Here is a 13,203-nt window from a genome sequence, read left to right on the forward strand (position 1 = left end):
CCAGATCATGATCGTGGTCAAGACTAGTGACAAGGATAGGACCCAAGTGCCTGTACGGCTTTTCGGACACCTGTTGACCACTTACTCTTGAAATTGTCTACAACAATGAATATTTTATTGTAGGTTTATAAATTACCAGGACGCGCGCCGAGTTGGAGCTGGAGTGCTGGACTCGTTTCGACGGTCAAATGGAACCAAAATTTTTACGAGTATCACCGTTAAAAAATATTTGTATCCAACTCCGGCGCGCGTCTTGGTAGGTTATAGTTATTACAATTTACAAATACCAAACTGTATGTTGCATAAAAGACAATCTTTAAGTGTAATTTTTAATGAACGAAAAAATATCAATATTCAATATTACATCTTATCCAATAATTTACCAAAGTACACTTTAAAATGTTGTTGATATATTGAAATATCTATTAATACAATTAAATCTAGTTTATCTGCAGTAGTATAATAGTTAGTATAGTTAAAATATAGTGGCACACTGAAAGTTAGATTTGGTAATGACGGTTGGGCCGGTATGCACAAACTTTAAATTTAATATTATGCGTATTTAAAATTACCGTTTTCCAACTGATTATTCTTGAACACAGTAAGTCTATGTGATACCGTCATGATAAAATTTACTTATGTCACATCAGAATGGCAAGCACAGAAGAAAACATAAATTGCGCCTCTAATGAATAACTCATGATGGAAATAATATACAAGCTTGATGAAGCTACACAAGGTCTTTTAAACAATAAATTTACACTAGGAATTAGCAGGTCATTTTGACCTTTCTAACTACATGCACTTGCTGATTTAGTACTTTTTTAGACTTTGATTGTGGCTCTGAGTTTTTTGTAGATCTTGATTGAGGTGGAAGTGGGGGGAGAGAGTTTGATTTTGATGCTAAGGAAACGGTTCGAGGGACGCACAAAATTTAACCGGCGCTCCCGTGAGAGAAAAAAGTTAAGGCGATGTATTTAACAGGTTCCTGGAAGATGAAAAACTTATGAAGTTATTTATGTTGCTCTATTTCCCTAATTCAATTGTTGCTGGTTAAGTGTTATATGTTTAATATGAAAACATTTCCACTATAATCTGAACTTGATATTAATCATGTCTAACAGGATCCATGAATATGTAGTCGAGAATTAATAGGTTACATTTCAGCTTGACTTACTGCAGCAAAAACGATCTGACTACGGCGAGCAAAGATCAGGAGAAACCAGTGCGGGAGCCCTTTCGCCTCTTCATGCCGACCTCCCTTTTTTGACAGGAAGCTAGTATCGGATAAATTTAATACCTGGAGTGAGAGAGGGTTTGGTTTGTCAGTATGTCCTGTGGAGATATCAACATTCAAACTTACAAGTAACCAAGGTAACAGGTACATTGTATTAGCACTTGCATACTAACAAAGTTTAAATGAACGTTTGCTACTCAAATTGACAAGAGTTGGACAAGATTAATATGACTGTATTAACTGGGCACGATTATGTTTTTTAATAAAGCACGTTGCTAAAAATTGTTTCCGGTAACATTATCCGAATACATTGTTCGAAATTCTTCCATAAATTGTTCCTGTTCGTGACAAAAAGATATTTTGAGGTGTGCTGGCAAATGACAAGCCTGGGAGTTAGATGTGATGAAAAGTGCTATGGGTAATGTCGTGTTTAGTAACGCGATTTTATTCTGGTGTCTCAAAAACTGGTGGATGGAATTGCATGCTTTTCAGTTTCATGTGCAATGTGCATTGTCCCCGGAAGTGGGGTGAAAAGAGCGCTTGCAAGAGTGGACAAGACGCTTGCGGATTGGCTCAGAACGGTTGTCAGTAGTAGATATCATAGTATGGCATCAGAAAATCACGGAATTGTTTTTTTCAGTCCGCTCTAGCCTTTGTAATGAATTAACTGGGCGATTTCTAGGCTTTCAAGTTTTATGGCATCTCAGTTGAGGTTGTATATTGTGTAAATGAAGAACTGGAAAATGAAAAGAAAAATGGGGTTCAAGGCAAAAAACGCTACTAAGATCTAAACATGGGACACTAACTTACCAATATATACAATGCTCCGTATCTATGTATGCTTAAACATTGAATTCACTAAAAATATTAATGATGTAATGCGTGGATTTATTGGTTGTTAGTTGATTGGTTGCAATAATGGAGGAGGGATTCGTATGGATGTCATTGTACACGAGATGTCGAGATTCGTACATATATTGTGATGCATGTCTACAGGTGAAGATGTGGTATACGGTTCATATCGTTTCAAAAGTTCACAACGAACTCTCAATCCTGTACCTTGATGCCCCTTACTTGATGCGTTGACTTGTAATTGTTAAGAACTGCAGCTGTAAATGAGAGAGGCGTGCGTCATTTTCAATATTTAACAAGTGAAGTGTAAGTGAAAGTGAAACGTGGATAAAAGTGCTGGACAATATTGAACAGAGTGCGTGCTGTGAAACACGTGACGGTGAATACAAATATGAACATAGCATAGTGTTCTGTCCGTCAATGTGGTCTAAGCGAAAATAGGTGTTAAACGTTTACTTCCGGATAAATCAGACTAATATTTAATTCATGCTAATATGCAGCACTCGTTATAAGGTTATTTAAACTACAATAACTAGAGAGCTGATAATACTGCATAACAAATATCTGTTGAAACATGAAAAACGAAACTGAAGGAAAGCGAATCATCTTAACAAAAGTAACTTAAAATGCTCCATATATTATCAACTCACGACATGATGTGTTTCTTAGAGTTTTTGGAGATACTTTCCTGTCTCGCTGTTGCTGCGAGTTCGTTTGATGGTGTAGTCAAGGGAAGAGGTGGAGGGTCGCCGAGTTAGGTCCGCCGAGTGAAACTTCCAGAGACTCTGAGCACCGGGTAATCATTGGGATCTGGATTACAGAATCAGGACATAGTACGTAATTACTTTATTGATACTTAGTACAGGAAATCAGGACATGAATAATCAATTGTCACTGTACACATTGAACATTGATTAGGACATTTTTATAGATGCTTTCTTGGTAGTGGACAAGTATGTAATAGGTGGTTGAGCTCACTGAATATGAAACACTTATTTTAGTTTCCATTCTTAAATTCAAAGAATTTGAATGTTCTCTCAACCGCAAATAAATATTTGCCACCACAATTGATACAGTTTTTTAGAAAAATTTGGTCGGTAATCTTTGATAAATAGGCCTGCTTTTAATTACTGTCTTGTAAAATGCGGATTAAGTTAACAACCATTAAACAAGCATAAAGTGCGGTCACAGTTAAAAGTCATAATGTTTGCAGATATAGACTACGAGTAATTTGTTTTTGATACAGACAGAGAGTGCAAGGGTCCCGTTCATTCCTTGTTTGTTCTTGTTGAAACTTATATTTTATAGCTTCAAGTTGGTATTTTATATTCAGCAAAATAACATGCAAGTATTCAGCCATATTGATTTTAACAGCAGCGTAAAGTGTCTCATAACAAATTATCTATAGAATGATATGTATGTGCTTTTTAACAAGTATATGAGTTACAAAGAGGGAGGGAAGAAATTGAAGAGAGTGTGAGTAATGTTAATGCAAGGTGATTTTGGCCAGCCCAGAAATAAAAAGGTCATTGAAAGGGCCAGTGTATCTGTTTATTTTCTAAAAATCTTTTATATCGTTGTTTTAGATATTAGTGGAAAAGGAAACAATTTTAAAATTACAAGTTGGACTGTTTCAGGCAAACAATGAATAAAGGCTCTCGGTCGATCTACACGTTATTCTGTTGACATGAAAGAAAACTTCACGACGACTAACATCAATCCTTAAAGTGGAACAAGGTCAAGGAGATTCGATGAGTAACGAATCAAATTAATTCAGTGATAGTGAAAAAGTATCAGGATGATAGGGTGATTAAGGAAACTCAATTCAAGGAAATCTACCTTCAAGTTCAATACCCCCCCCAAACACATCTAACAATAACTTCCTAACAGAATGGAAGATTTCTCCATAGATCAAGAATTTTCATTTAAGATTGCTATAAGGACAGTTGGATACAATCACCAAAAGACAGTCACACAGCAGGAATTACTTACTTTTGAGCGATCGCGTCATAGCGTGTCATGTATATCCAGACCTGATCCATTGACTGAAGTGACTTTCATGCTCTGCCCATGATGAGAATACGAGCTTCCTTAAGCTAATTAAATATAACAAACTTTTTTATTAACTGAGTTAATCGGATAATTAACTTCAGAGGCTTTCGTGAGTGGAATTGATCGTGTAGGCCTAGAGGCGATAAGTTGCCTTTGAGTGGACGAAGTGAGTAAGAATAGATTAGTTTTTATTTTAATCCTGTTTTAATGAGAGACAAAGAATGCATACTATTCGATTTCTTGCAAGCTATTGCTGCCAATACATGCAAATTTCAAATACATTCTTCTGACCTTGAGTTAACGAACCTGTTGAATCCGAAAAGATTATTTTAATGAAGTAAATTAGAATGAAAAATGAAAAGTTTAACATAATAATGGTTCGTTAAATCTGTTTTTGATGTCTTCTCTGGGGGTTGCAGTTAAAGTAAAACATCATTTACTTCAGCATGCGAGATGTTTAGCTAACTTGCGACACATACATTCTACACTTTAGTTCACGTAGTAATATATCCCGCATGTAAATGCCAAAAGTATGTGAAAACGAGCAATTTAATTAACTTAGTCGAAAAGTAATTAGCTTAGTTAGTTTAGCTAATTTGATAGTGGAACTTGCAGACGTTTAGACAGCAGCTATGCGATCGAGTACATTGTTGCGGGCACCTTTGATATTGTAGCTGCTCTACCTGAGGTCACCTCCTTCTAACCAATCTTGTAAAATTATCTCCTCTCCTTCCACCTCCCCGTCGTATCGCATCATATTTTTCCAGCCCGCTTCCAAAGTTTCGATGTGTATTTTCCCCAATTTTTTACCCACTCTGCTTGAGACGGAATATCATGCTGAATAGTCTAGCCGAGCAGCTGGTAGATCACGCATTCCTACTCTCATCATCATCGATTTGTGCATATTGATACAATTTAAGGATTTTTTGTCTTCATAGATGAATCATTTTCGGTGCTTTAGTCTTCAACACCGGCCGAAATTATATTCATAAATAATATTGTAGCATTTCATCTACGTATAATAAGTAGTTTCAAAGTCTATTGATGTGTCCTGAGATTTTGGGAGCCTCGATGCAATCTGTGATGTAATCGAAGTGCAGCAACTCTCAATATCTGCACATACTTTAACCCATCAAACCAATTAGTAATATGTCTTAGTTATCCATCCAATTATAAAGTTAAATTATCTACCAGTTACCACTGTTACAAACTTTTCGCTGTCTCCTCCTGCGGACAGCAGCACAGTTGATCTAGTCCTCTCATTGCTCCTCTAGCCCTTGCGTACCCCCAGGTCACTTGCTCTCCCTCATCTCCTGAAGCCCACGTGGTTAAATTAACGCTATCTTCTGTTAGACTTCTCGATTGCTTTAATGATAGCGAGCAACAAAGGCATCAAAGTATCTGATAGTAGTACTGTCAGAGGTGACTATGTTCCGATAGAGAGATCCGTGTTCGTTTTATCAGTGCGTCTCGTTGGTGAAAGGGTTGAGTTAGCTGACACCGACTCCAGTCGCACTTCATCCTTACTTTTAACCAATGCGTAAGCCACCCATTATGCTGCTCTCATCCACAAAAATACTCCATCCAGCACGTGCATCGTGGATGCATCATCACGTGTAGTGACCACTGAGGGGGCGTTTTGTTGGAGCCGGGAAGTTGTTTGCCTAGTAGATGGTATCATGTTTGAATGTATGTTGTTGAAGGGATTTTGGAGCGTGTAGTAGGGATCGCGATTGTGGTTGTTGCTCGCTTATATCTATGACGACTCCGGTTGTGGCCGACGGTAGGAGATGTTGGTTTGTCGTTTGAGACTGTGTGATGCTGGCGATATGTTGCGACAAGAGGGTGCTTCGTTAGATAAGTGTACTGTTGTTGTTCGTATATTTTATATTGGGCTCATATATTATTATTATTTTATAACGTTACTGTTTTTGGTTTACTATACGTTGTTTATTTGCATGATACTTTCTGAGTTTCAAGAAGCAGTGTTCTTAGCTTGAAAGTTTAGACACCGACGAGATAATGATGGGGCCTCGAGAGCGGGTTTTTGCTATTTTCTTCATTTCTGAAGTGACATAATAAACAAAAGATATTTTTTTTTGAGTGACACAAGTACAATCCAACAAAAACCGTAAGTAGGTGGGTGTGGGCATGGTTCGGGTTGGGGGATGGGTTTCGGAGTCCTCAAATTTCAAACAAATCATTTAAGACATAAAACTAAACCAATCAAAGCCAGTTTATCCGTGCCTTTATTATATCATTTATGCAATTATTATCCGACAGTTTAAAATTGCAACCCCAACACTTGTTCTCCCCCTTCCCAATACCCCCACCCCCCCCCCCCCCCCCCAAAATGATTGGAGTAGAAAGTTACCCCCTTATCCTATGAAAGGTGTTGCCCTTAAATATGTTTGCCCATCTGCTTGAAGCAGATCGAATTTCGTGTTTGTCTATCCGTAGGCCTGTAGTCCGACTGGATACACGTGAGTTATATCGCTAGGACTTTACAGGATTATACTCACAACTAAATGAAAACGTTACTTACATAATTTACAAACTTAATTTACAAAAAATGTACAACCGTAAAAAAGCCGCACGCGCGTTCATGTTGTACACGTTTTACTCTCAAGACGGTCTAGCACAATATTTAAAAGCCAAAATCAATGTACACGGTGCATAGCGTCACCCTTATAACGAGTAGTAAACCTAATTAGAGTAATTAATTAATTAATTATCAGCAGCTCTATTAATCTCAAAATTATTATTTCGTTATCGGTGGCGCATGTAAATATCGTGTTATCGGTGGTACAGAACAGCTAAATTTTTGTAGGAGTGACTTTCACGAATAGCCGTGATAGAACACAATCTCAGGACGGCAGAAACATTCCTCTCTCAGGATTCTAAGTTTAATTAATTGATTGTTTTAATTATGTAAAATGTACGTTGTGAGACAACATAATGAGATTATTGAAGTTAATAGCGGCATTATTCTCCTTTTTAGGTGCATCTATCAAATGTCCAAAGTGATGTATATTTCATGATAATGGTTTAAAATTTAATTTTAGAACAACTGTGCAAATGTAAGAATGGTAACTTCTATTCTTTCTAGTTTTTTTTGGTAACATCATACGGAGTACTAAAGGACACTTCAAAAAAAAATGTTAAACGGAATGTTAAATTTTATTACTTATTAATATTATGTAGCCGGTTATATTTTGTAATTATTGATTCAAATAAATGTATCATCAAATTTTTAAACAGGACGTAAGCGCTTAAAACATTTTGTCTTTTTGCGGTGAAAGTTGGGAAACGATCTTACTGCTGACCTGCTCTTTAACTGCCCATTAACTGCATAAGTCACTATTTGATGAACTGCATTTAGGTTATTTTTCTGTGACATCAGTCAACACTTATACAAATCCAGTGCTTACTGGATGGGGAGTAGCTATCCCAATTTTGTAAAACCATCTAGGATAAGCCCCCCTTATCCAGTCAACTTACCGGACTTTGGTAGTGAGGGAGGCAGGGGGCGTAACAACTCCTTTTTCCTATCAGAAGTCTTTGCTCGGAAGTAGAACGCTGGTAACTTGCCGTTATTATCCCTTAGTCAACTTGTCTGATTCTGAAGGGAGGCATAACATGTTTTTAAACTACTTACAGAATTTTAAAAATATTCGATTAGTGTTTGTTAGGTAGTGGAGGGCGTATGTTCAACTCTTTCAATCTCTTTAACATTTTAAATTGTCTCATAAGCTTGCATTGCATTTATGGGCTTAAAAGAAAAAAGTCCGATAAACCAGTTTCCTTACACCTAAAAAGCTAATACTGCTAAATACCTATTTCTTGATGAGCAGGTCGATTACATCCTCGTGGCCACACTGCGCGCCATGTGTAGTAGGAACCTTTCGTTAAAAGCCGTGAGTTGGACGTCGCTGTCTGCCGAGTTCAGCACGTGCACCATATCTTGTCTACCTAGTTTACACGCCCCTGTGCAGCCTGAAGGGGTCAAGAGATGTTTTAGATAATTCTGTAATCTATATTATCTGGACTATTTGGAAATTAGTAAATGCGTCTTGAATGTTTTTTTTACTATAAATCAAAGCACTTACAAATCTGTTACATTTATCTATTCATTAAGATATGAGATCTACAAGTATGATCACTAGACTGTCGGCCTTTTTAGTAATTTATTACAGTAACAATTTTTGAACTGATTTGAATATCCTGCACAGCAGATTGAAACTTTTTTGATTTATTTATTATTCTTGTTGTATTTCTGTGTAAATTTAATTCTTATTCTTATTCTAATTCTAATTCTACTCAGACACATGATCAGAGCTTCAAATTATTTTTAGTAATTTATTACAGTAGTGTAGCACACTAGGTGTACATGGCTGCTCGACATATTAGTGGTAGGTAGGTTTTACAAATAAAAGACGTTAATATATGGAGTTTTGCGGAAAAAAAAGATGAAATCTATAAAAACTTACTAGAAATGGTAATCCACAGAACTGTTCTCCAAATTCTAATCGTGACTCGTGAATCTAAAACTGTGAGGAAAGGTCATGTGACATGAAAGTGGGATTGTGTGTGAGCAGTCTAATGGTGACAAACTCTTTCAACAAGGTGAACTAGAGCGGTAATGAGATATGGGTGGTTGGTCACGTGATGCATGGTCAACTAGTCTAAATGGTTGGACCGAATTATTAGAGTGAAGATTATTGGTTGAAGTGAAATGCGTCTACAAAACTTTATGAAAGGTATGAAACTAATTGACTGGAAATGTGAACTTATACGATTTTATGGCTGATTGTTGATTCTAAATGGACATGTTGAGTAAAATTTTAGAAACAAATATTTAAGTGGCTTTCTCCTACAACCACAAGTAAAACTTGGCAGCTTGCCACCATCTGTCGTAGTATCACAAATATATTAATTGTGGTTCGTATTTTTATCTTATATTACCCAGGGACAAAAGAAATCGCGGCATGTTCGGAATCGCGATTTTCCTTTATTTGACGACAAATTTTATGTATAGTTTATAATATGTATAGTCTGTTAAAAATCGGGTATCGCGATTTTTGGCAAAAATAATCGGCGAGACTCCTTTTTGTCCTGATTTTACCTGGGTAAGGGACTGAGTACAGATCAAAAATCACAGTTTCTCCCCCCCCCACCCCCACTTTTTCCTTGTCAGCTTTCTCAGTGGAAGTAATACTTAGTCCGAACTTTACCTAATGGGCAATTAAGATTAATAAATTTGAAGACCTTACGTCTCATCATTGATGTTCATCTGGAAAAAGATTATATTATATATAATTTATATATATTTTCAGAACATACACTATTATATGTATTACTGTAATTCATGTATAAATTGTATTTTTAGTAGATTATCTGAAATATTTTCATAGTTTTTGTCAAACATACAATAAAAGATTTTAAAAAAAATTACATTTTTCACTATATGAGATAAAAGTGTAACGTTGATCTGTAATGTAGTTATTTGTTAATCACTGCACTGGTACGATAGAAGAGTTTTTACTGGGTGTTGCATAAGACTCGTGTCAATTTTTCGTATGGCTCTCAAAATTCTAACAAATGAGGCAAAACTGTTTATTTTGTTTCCAAATCGTAGACTAAATTATTACTTTTTAAAATTACCTTTTTGTTTTCTAACATCATGTCAATTATATGTTTTTACTTTCAAGTAGTTCAACATGTATTTGTCTGCCTCAACGTCAACTGGGTTCGCACGTTTTCCCACTCTCTAAAGGGTACATTTCACTAGATCAGTCAATGCTATTTTATAAGTGAGCCCGTATTTAGCGCCATACACCATTAATATTCTTCATCTTGATTTTCACGCCCATTCCATCTTATATGAGTTTTTTAGTGTATATTTTCCTATAAGTATTAATACGTTATTTAGGTAAATTTAGTAACTATTTGTATGAGTATTTTAGTGATTATTTGTACCTTGGAATACTCATACCCAAGTCCCTCCAACCACTCCATACCAGACCTGACCCAGTATCTCCGCGGTGGTTGCCAGTGTGGCAGACCCTACAACGAATGTCTCTGTACACCTATCACTGGTGCTGGGAATCGGGACCAGGCACCGAGACTATAAACGTCATGCCTTGTGGGATCAGACCGTTCACTCTTGAGCCATCTCGACAGGAGCACTGGGATTATTTATATGTTATATATAGTTTTTAAGTGAATGATTTTAAACAGTTTTAACATTTTTGTATACACAATTCTAGAATAAAAACGAGGAAGTGCAAAGTGATAAATGGAAGTTCTTATTTCTATCTCATTACCACTCTTTGTAAGTGGTAGGTATGATAGATGTCTGGGATAATGACCACACAACTCTCCTCCATGGTGCTGAGTTTCTCGACTTTGTAATCCTTCTCAAGAAGAGCCGCTGTAATCTGCGCTTCTTCTCTGTACGATTTAATGGATCACAAGCGTTGTGTGGTATGGGATCTGCGGAGTTTGATCCACAAGCCAGGTATTTTAATCCTCGTCACTTCCCTCCATTGCTTTACTGCAGCTAGGGTGCTTATATCCTTCTCTAGATCTACATTTTGAACACATTTCATGAGAAAAGATCAATTTTTTGAGAAAAGACAATTTTTTATTTATCGCTAAATTTATTACACAATCAATCATATAAATTTACATACGAATGAATTATTCCAACTTATTGTTGGCGCTAGGGTGTTTTAAATCCTCTAAGAGGTTGAGACAAATAAATAAACAGAGGCTTGTTATCATATAGCTTTGTCGTCAATAATGCAGATTCTTTTTTTAATTAAATACAACCCTCCCATCTCCATATCCGATATGCTCTTGAGACCGAGTACTCAGATGACATCAATTCACCTAACCATGTCTGAGACCTTTAAAAAGCTCTTCCTCATAGCCAAATCTGTCTAAGAAAACAATCAATTTTATTTAGTATCATTATGCTGACAAAAATTTATTTTTATATATATATAACTAGCACGAACTTTAGATAAAGTTCAAAATGAGATTCTTCTGTGTTCGGAGATATATTCTGTTTCATCAATCGAGTAAAACCGAGTATGTGTCACTTCTATTTGGCGGACCCAAAAACCTTTAGAAAAGAGGAAGTTGTTGGTGGAAATGCCTACAGGGGCAAGGAACTTGGAGAACACACAAGAACTTTTGCTCTCTTATGTGCACGCGAGAAAGACATAGCATCGTTGTAACGTGTTGGCAACGTTGCTTCAGAAATTGGAGAAATCATGGCTGAGAAAACAAAAATATCACTAGTATAAGCTCAGAATTACAAAGCTCAAGTCGTATTCCACTCATCCTTGCTATAATGCAACTCCTGGGCTTTGCCCTGCAGCATCTTCAAGTACTTGTGTACTTCACAGGGAGACACCTACACACATTCTCAACATCAAATGGACTACCTGATCATCACCAACCTCAGACCTATACAAAAATCTTGATCGATATTTTATTCTGTCTGCTTGGAGACCAATTTCTCTATTCCCTACTAGAACGTGTAAAATGAATTTCATTATACTATAATACCCATATATTCTTGGAAGACTCTCAGCCTATTTTTCAATCTTTATTGCCTTCAATCCTGAAGACTGGAACGTCCATTTTAACGTAGAGGCTTGGTACATGGCCCTTGTTATTTATTGATTAGGATAAAGATAAACGTGAGAAAAGTGTTATATTTCTCTTTTATACGTTCAATTTTCAGATTTTGCGAGATATGCGATGTTTTCAAAGAGCCGATTAGTATGCTCTTGAGTTAGAGTTACTATGGAAGTGTTTTAGAGATAAGATATGTTTAGTTTTTATATTGTGTGACGGACTTTTTATTTTTTGGATCAGTACATAAATGTTTTTAGAATTGCTGGCTTTCAGATATTTTGAACTTTGATATAATGAATCAACTCCTCCAAAATTCATAGTATACTAGCATCACTACACTACCACACACACATCAGGATGAAACAAAATTTTTAGTGAAACACATTTAAAAATTTTTAACCTTATATTTACAATCATGTTTTATATAATCTTTATAAATGCAACTCCAGTTTATGAAGTTTTAAATTGTAATTATATCCACATTTTATATTTTAAATTCAATTTATGTATAAGATAATAACTGCCGCCAAAGGCGCATTCTTCAAGAAAAGAAAAATTCAAAGAAAGCAAACAATTTTATTTGTTTCAGTTAAAGCAGACAAAAACTTTTTTTATTAAATTATAACTAGTGCAACCTTTAGACATATATCTTAAGGAGCTTGAGAATGTTAGCAGGAGATAGGGAGACAGTGAACGAGAAAGTATATTTGTATACTATTTACCCATAATAAAAATACGTCGAACTGAATCCAGGTGATACAGGAAGTCTGAGATTGCAGACCATAAAGTTTACGCACCCCACCTTGCTCCTGAATTCTTGGTTTAGGATGACAAATATGCAAAATTGGTTCGTTTATACTCGCAAGGTCCCTTTGTTAATAGAAGTAGTATTATTTATTGTCTGGAGGTTAGCCTTCATTCAATAATAACAATATCAATTATTCACATATTTATAATCAATATCAGACTAAACTATCAATTAAATAATTTATCAATACTCAAATTATTAATTCACTCTGATTTAAAAGTTCCCACCCGCCCCCCTCCCCCCGCTTAATTAGTGATATTATATTTAAGAATTACAACTACAAGTTGTTTAAAACGCCCAAATTGATCTGAGATATTTTAGTCTGTAGTACAATATGATAGATATAGCGTTGTAAATATGTTAGCTGGCTAGCATGTATTATGATTAAAGTACTGTATTATTAAACATGCCTTTTGAGTGACAATGTTTCTTTCTAGTCAGCAGCCTGTGATTGTATTAGTATATAGTGCTTTCGTTCTCATTTTATCAGAGTAATGAAAGTTTCTTGAACTAATTGCTGAAAGCTTAAATATGTTTTTTTATGAACCCCCAGTGTTCCCCAAAGTGCGTGCCATAACAAAAAGTTGATTATGATTTATTTTAG

The sequence above is a fragment of the Bolinopsis microptera genome, chromosome 1, assembly GCF_026151205.1.
Source record: "Bolinopsis microptera isolate Bmic1 chromosome 1, MBARI_Bmic_1.0, whole genome shotgun sequence".
In the NCBI taxonomy this organism is placed as follows: Eukaryota; Metazoa; Ctenophora; class Tentaculata; order Lobata; family Bolinopsidae; genus Bolinopsis; species Bolinopsis microptera.